This window comes from Oryx dammah, unplaced genomic scaffold (assembly GCF_014754425.2).
Source record: "Oryx dammah isolate SB20612 unplaced genomic scaffold, SCBI_Odam_1.1 HiC_scaffold_17, whole genome shotgun sequence".
Classification (NCBI taxonomy): domain Eukaryota; kingdom Metazoa; phylum Chordata; class Mammalia; order Artiodactyla; family Bovidae; genus Oryx; species Oryx dammah.
The window spans coordinates 499916-507967 of NW_024070201.1; the positions used below are offsets into that span (position 1 = coordinate 499916).

The 8052-nt window shown below is 40.5% G+C and overlaps 1 pseudogene; it reads left to right on the forward strand.

Annotated features, from left to right (window-relative positions):
• Positions 1-2510: 2510 nt before the first annotated feature.
• Positions 2511-7621, forward strand: LOC120876113 (annotated as a pseudogene).
• The last annotated feature ends 431 nt before the right edge of the window (positions 7622-8052 follow it).

Consider the following 8052-nt stretch of genomic DNA (forward strand, 5'->3'; position numbering starts at 1 on the left):
CTGTTTCCCCATCTATTTCCCATGAAGTGATGGGACCGGATGCCATGATCTTCGTTTTCTGAATGCTGAGATTTAAGCCAACTTGTTCACTCTCCTCTTTCACTTTCCTCAAGAGGCTTTTTAGTTCCTCTTCACTTTCTGCCATAAGGGTGGTGTCATCTGCATATCTGAGGTAATTGATATTTCTCCCGGCAATCTTGATTCTAGCTTGCATTTCTTCCAGTCCATTGTTTCTCATGATGTATTCTGCATATAAGTTAAATAAGCAGGGTGACAATATACAGCCTTGACATACTCCTTTTCCTATTTGGAACCAGTCTGTTGTTCCATGTCCAGTTGTAACTGTTGCTTCCTGACCTGCCTACAGATTTCTCAATAGGCAGGTCAGGTGGTCTGGTATTCCCATCTTTTTCAGTATTTTCCACAGTTTGTAGTGATCCACACAGCCAAAGGCTTTGGCATAGTCAATAAAGCAGAAACAGATGTTTTTCTGGAACTCTCTTGCTTTTTCAATGATTCAGCGGATGTTGGCAATTTGATCTCTGGTTCCTCTATCTTTTCTAAAACCAGCTTGAACATCTGGAAATTCACATTTCACATATTGCTGAAGTCTGGCTTGGAGAATTTTGAGCACTACTTTACTAGCATGGACAGATGGTGATTGCAGCCATGAAATTAAAAGACGTTTATTCCTTGGAAGAAATGTTATGATCAACCTAGATAGTATATTCAAAAGCAGAGACATTACTTTGCCAACTAAGGTTTGTCTAGTCAAGGCTATGATTTTTCCTGTGGTCATGTATGGATGTGAGAGTTGGACTGTGAAGAAGGCTGAGCGCCGAAGAATTGATGCTTTTGAACTGTGGTGTTGGAGAAGACTCTTGAGAGTCCCTTGGACTGCAAGGAGATTCAACCAGTCCATTCTGAAGGAAATCAGCCCTGGGATTTCTTTGGAAGGAATGATGCTAAAGCTGAAACTCCAGTACTTTGGCCACCTCATGCGAAGTGTTGACTCGTTGGGAAAGTCTTTGATGCTGGGAAGAATCGGGGGCAGGAAGAGAAGGGGACGACAGAGGATGAGATGGCTGGATGGCATCACTGACTCGATGGGCATAAGTCTTAATGAACTCCTGGATTTGGTGATGGACACGGAGGCCTGGTGTGCTGCAATTCATGGGGTCACAAAGAGTTGGACACGACTGAGCACCTGAACTGAACTGAACTGAGCAGAGTGAACATGGAGAGTTGTAAGACATGAGCTTGGGGAGGCATTATCTGAGGCAGTGATTGTTATGACTTATATGATATGTCTGAGGACACAATTATGGTTCCTTTGTGTCCTCTTAAAATTTATATGTTGGGGTCCTCATCTTTAAAATGACATCTTTTGGGGGGTGTTAGTTCTGAAAGGTCTTGTAAGTCTTCATAGTACTGTTCAACTTCAGCTTCTTCAGTGTTACTGGTTGGGGCATAGACTTGGATTACCGTGCTTTTGAATGGTTTGCCTTGGAAACGAACAGAGTTCATTCTGTTGATTTTGAGAGGGCATCGAAGTACTGCATTTTGGACTCTTTTGTTGACCATGATGGCTACTCCATTTCTTCTAAGGATTCCTGCCCGCAGTAGTAGATATAATGGTCATCTGAGTTTAATTCACCCATTCCAGACCTTTTTAGTTCACTGATTCCTAGAATGTCGACGTTCACTCTTGCCATTTCCTCTTTGACCACTTCCAATCTGCCTTGATTCATGGACCTAACATTCCAGGTTCCTATGCAATATTGCTCTTTACAGCATCAGACCTTGCTTCTATCACCAGTCACATCCACAACTGGGTATTGTTTTTGCTTTGGCTCCATCCCTTCATTCTTTCTGGAGTTATTTCTCCACTGATCTCCAGTAGCATGTTGGGCACTTACCAACCTAGGGAGTTCCTCTTCCAATATCCTATCATTTTGCCTTTTCATACTATTCATGGGGTTCTCAAGGCAAGAATGCTGAAGTGGTTTGCCATTCGCTTCTCCAGTGGACCACATTCTGTCAGACCTCTTCACCATGACCCGCCTGTCTTGGTTGGCCCCACACAGCATGACTGAGTTTCATTGAGTTAGATAAGGCTGTGGTCCTAGCATGATTAGATTGACTAGTTTTCTGTGATTATGGTTTCAGTGTGTCTGCCCTCTGATGCCCTCTTGCAACACCTACCATCTTACTTGGGTTTCTCTTACCTTAGACATGGGGTATCTCTTCACGGCTACTCCAGCAAAGCACAGCCACTGCTCTTTACTTTGCAAGAGGGGTATCTCCTCACCATCGCTCCTCCTGACCTGAACGTTGAGTAGCTCCTCTAGGCCCTCCTGTGCCTGTGCAGCCACTGCTCCTTGGATGTGGGATTGCTTCTCTCAGCCACTGCCCCTTGGATGTGGGATTGCTTCTCTCAGCCACTGCCCCTGACCTGGGGCATGCGGTAACTCCTCCTGGCCGCCAGGAAGCAACAATTAGAACTGAACATGGAACAACAGAGTGGTTCCAAATAGGAAAAGGAGTATGTCAAGGCTGTAGATTGTCACCCTGCTTATTTAACTTATATGCAGAGTACATCATGAGAAGTGCTGGGCTGGAAGAAGCACAAGCTGGAATCAAGATTGCCAGGGGAATATCAATAACCTCAGACCTTATGACAGAATGTGAAGAGGAACTAAAGAGCCTCTTGATGAAATTGAAAGAGGAGAGTGATAAAGTTTGCTTAAAGCCCAACATTCAGAAAATGAAGATCATGGCATCTAGCCCCATCACTTCATGGGAAATAGAAGGGGAAACAGTGGAAAGTGTCAGACTTTATTTTTGGGGGCTCCAAAATCACTGCAAATGGTGACTGCAGCCATGAAATTAAAAGATGCTTACTCCTTGTAAAAAAAGTTGTGACCAACCTAGTTAGCATATGAAAAGCAGAAACACTACTTTTCCAACAAAGGTCCATCTAGTCAAGGCTATGGTTTTTCCAGTAGTCATGTATGTATGTGAGAGCTGGACTGTGAAGAAAGCTGAGTGCCGAAGAATTGATGCTTTTGAACTGTGGTGTTGGAGAAGACTCTTGAGAGTCCCTTGGACTGCAAGGAAATCCAACCAGTCCATTCTGAAGGAGATCACCCCTGGGTGTTCTTTGGGAGGAATGATGCTAAAGTTGAAACTCCAGTATTTTGGCCACCTCATATGAAGAGTTGACTCACTGGAAAAGACTGATGCTGGGAGGGATTGGGGGCAGGAGGAGAAGGGGACGACAGAGAATGAGATGGCTGGATGGCATCACTGACTCAATGGACATGGGTCTGAGTGAACTCCTGGAGTTGGTGATGGACAGGGAGGCCTAGTGTGCTGTGATTTATGGGGTCGCAAATAGTCAGACATGACTGAGCGACTGAACTGAACTGAATCTTTAAAACTAGAGAATGTGAGTTTATCTGGAAATAGGTTCTTTACAAAGTTAATTTATTTAAAATAAGATCACTGGTGTAAACCTTAATGCAACAAGACTAGTTTTCTTATAAAAAGAGAAATTCAGATACAGATAGGTTTACATGGAGAACACCATGTGAACTTAAATCTGGTCATTTTTAAGCCAAGGAAAGAAGCAGAGAACAAGTCCTTTTATCACAGTCTTTAGAAGTGGCCAATCCTATTGACACTTGATTTAGAATTCTAGCATCCAGAATGGTGTAATGATAAATTTCCATTTTTTAAATCCACACAATTTTTGTTACTTTTTTTTTATAAAAGCTCTAGTAAACTGATAAAGACATTGATACAAAAAAGTATTATACTAAATACCAAAAAATGTGCAAGTGGCTTTGGGATTCAATAGTGGGTAGATGCATAAAGAGTTTTGGGCTGCCTGTTATAAAAGTCCTAAAGTGCCTTTAAGAGACAATTGGTAGAAATATGAACAATAAAAGGTGGTCTCAATGTTCCCCAAAGAGAACAAAAGGGCTATAGAGAAAGCATCTATCATCTATCATCAGAGAGAAAATCGGAAATTATTTAACATTGCTAGAAATATGATAAGTTTGAAGTCTCAAATGAAATGCTGCTGCTGCTGCTGCTGCTAAGTTGAGTCAGTCATGTCTGATCTGTACGACCCCATAGACAGCAACCCACCAGGCTCCTCAGTCCCTGGGATTCTTCAGACAAAAACACTGGACTGTGATGAATTTCCTTCTCCAATGCATGAAAGTGAAAAGTGACAGTGAAATCGCTCATTCGTGAAGCAAAGTCGTCAGAAGTAAAGCCGGTGCCTCGAGACCCTGTGGGCTGTAGTCCACCAGGCTCCTCCATCCATGGGATTTTTTCAGGAAAGAGTACTGGAATGGGTTGACATTGTCTTCTCCCAAATGAAATGAAGAACCTCTTATTGGACTTTGGAAGGAAGGCAATTATTGTTCTGAATAAGCAGTTTTCATTCCAGTCCCAAAGAAAGGCAATGCCAAAGAATGCTCAAACTACGGCACAATTGCACTCATCTCACATGCTAGTAAAGTAATGCTCAAGATTATCCAAGCCAGCCTTCAACAATATGTGAACCGTGAACTTCCTTATGTTCAAGCTGGTTTTAGAAAAGGCAGAGGAACTAGAGATCAAATTGCCAACATCCGCTGGATCATGGAAAAAGCAAGAGAGTTCCAGAAAAACATCTACTTCTGCTTTATTGACTATGCTAAAGCCTTTGACTGTGTGGATCACAAGAAACTGTGGAAAATTCTGAAAGAGATGCGAATACCAGACCACCTGACCTGCCTATTGAGAAATCTGTAGGCAGGTCAGGAAGCAACAGTTAGAACTGGACATGGAACAACAGACTGGTTCCAAATAGGAAAAGGAGTATGTCAAGGCTGTATATTGTCACCCTGCTTATTTAACTTATATGCAGAATACATCATGAGAAACGTTGGACTGGAAGAAACACAAGCTGGAATCAAGATTGCTGGGCGAAATATCAATAACCTCAGATATGCAGATGACACCACCCTTATGGCAGAAAGTGAAGAGGAACTAAAAAGCCTCTTGAGGAAAGTTAAAGAGGAGAGTGAAAAGTTGGCTTAAATCTCAACATTCAGAAAACGAAAATCATGACATCCGGTCCCATTAATTCATGGGAAATAGATGGGGAAACAGTGGAAACAGTGTCAGACTTTATTTATTTATGTATTTTTGTGTGTGTGTTCTTCAAAATCACTGCAGATGGTGACTGCAGCCATGAAATTAAAAGATGCTTACTCCTTGGAAGAAAAGTTATGACCAACCTAGATAGCATATTCAAAAGCAGAGACATTACTTTGCCGACTAAGGTCTGTCTAGTCAAGGCTATGGTTTTTCAAGTAGTCATGTATGGATGTGAGAGTTAGACTGTGAAGAAGTTTGAGCACCGAAGAATTGATGCTTTTGAACTGTGGTGTTGTAGAAGACTCTTGAGAGTCCCTTGGACTGCAAGGAGATCCAACCAGTCCATTCTGAAGGAGATCAGCCCTGGGATTTCTTTGGAAGGAATGATGCTAAAGCTGAAACTCCAGTACTTTGGCCATGTCATGCGAAGAGTTGACTCATTGGAAAAGACTTTGATGCTGGGAGGGATTGGGGGCAGGAGGAGAAGAGGACGACAGAGGATGAGATGGCTGGATGGCATCACTGACTCAATGGATGTGAATCTAGGTGAACTCCGGAAGTTGTTGATGGACAGGGAGGCCTGGGGTGCTGCGATTCATGGGGTTACAAAGAGTGGGACAGACTAAGCGACTGAACTGAACTGAACTGAACAGCTAATACAGTGACCTTTGGTCTTTATATTCATATTTGTTCTACTGACTGAATATGTAGATTATCTTAAGTGAATCTTCAGTATTATGGTTTTGTGTCTTTAAACATAGTTCATCTTTTCATGTTATTCCCTGCTATCCTCTTCTGTTTTCCTATTTCTTTAAAATCAGGTAAAGCAATGCTTCCTCTGGGAAGAATTCCCTGGTATCAATTTGATTTAGGTGTTCTTTAGCACAACATGAATATATTTATAATTAATAGGTTATAAATTATATAATCCAATCATCATATATTAAATTGTTGAGAGTATGGAAACAACCTTATTCAACATGGTAATCCTAATTTCTGTGATAGGATGTTTGATACAAAGAGATGCTCCACAGGCATCTTTAAAATCCTTTTATTTTATTTTGGAGTGTAGTTAATTAACAATGACTTATTAGTTTCAAGTGTACTGCAATGTGATATATTTATACATGCATTTATTCTTTTTCAAATTATTTTCCCATTTAGCTTGTTACATAATATCAAGCAAAGTTCCCTGTGCTATACAGTAGGTCCATAAACAATTTTGGCTGAATGTACAAAGACAATATCTAGCTTTGTACTTGTTGCTTAGTTGTTAAGTCGTGTCCAACTCTTTTGTGATACCATGGACTGTAGCTCACAGGGGTTCTCTGCATGAGATTTCCCAGGCAAGAATACTGGAGTCGATTGCCATTTCCTTTTCCAGGGCATCTTGCTGGCCGAGGGATTTAACCTGCATCTCTGCATTGGCTGGCAGATTCATTACCACTGAACCACATGGGAAGCCATATTTAGCTTATAATACTTTAAAATATTTTCCTTATTTTATAGCTAAACTATTCTAATTTGTGAAATCCATACCTAAAAAAGAATAGATGTGACTAACTTTGTCCTTTTGAGCCTCACACTGAAGCCAAAAGAGTAGAAAGTACTTTATATTATGTTCTTGCTTCTCTATATTTTGACCATGATGGGCAACCTACTCATTATTGTGACTATCACTGTCAGTGAGACTCTAAACTCACCCATATACTTTTTCTTGCTAGCTTATCATTCATGGATGCCATTTATTCTTCAGCCATTACCCCAAAATTGATTTCTGATATGTTCTTTGGGGAAAATACCATATCTTTCAAATTTTGTACAGCTCAGCTCTTTACAGAGCACCTTTTCAGTGGATCAAAAGTCTTCATCTGCTGATGATGGCCTATGACCACTATGTGGCCATTTGTAAGCCCTTGCATTATTTGGTGATCATGAGGCAGAAGGTGTGTGTTGTGCTGCTGGTAGTGACCTGGGTTGAAGGTTTTCTGCACTCAATTATTCAACTTAGCACTATTTATTGGCTCCCGTTCTGTGGACCCAATGTCATTGATCACTTTATGTGTGACAAGTTCCCTTTACTGAAACTCGTCTGTACTGACACCTATGTCATTGGCCTCTTAGTTGTGGCCAATGAAGGACTGATCTGCACTATAGTGTTTCTGCTCTTACTCGTCTCCTATGGAGTCATCCTGCACTTTCTGAAGAATCTGAGTCAGGAAGGAAGGCGGAAAGCCCTCCAGACCTGTGGTCCCACATCACTGTGGTTGTCTCTTTCTTCGTCCCCTGTATCTTCATGTATGTGAGACCTGCTAAGAGCTTCCCCATTGATAAAACATTGAGCGTGTTTTACACAGTCATAACCCCCATGCTGAATTCATTAATCTATACTCTCAGAAACTCAGAGAGGACAAATGCTATGAAGGAACTCTGGAGAAGAAACATCATATCTTGTAGCAAATAAGTTTGACATTCACCATGAAGACGTTCATATAACTTTAGGGCCCTTCTCCTTAGAAACCAAAAGTCTCTTAAAATGGGTCCACCTATCCCATTCATTTAAAGCATTTTTATAATTATAATAATTAACTGTATAATTGGGTTACTAATATGCTTCTCTGGTAAAATGTCAGCTCTGTATATAGCATTTGGTTATCACTTTGCCTAGTAAGGTGTAATATGTATAAGGAGGAAGTTGATAAAACTATATAATAAATAAAATATTTACAATTTCAATTATTTTAATCAATTTATTCATTTATCTTTAAAATTATTTTCTGAGACTTAGTTTTATTTTTTAGTGTTTTTCTTGTCATTTTTGTCTGTTCTTTTTATTTTATTAGTGAAAATATTTAATTATATACATTGTCCTCTGTATTCAATTTCAGTTGCATT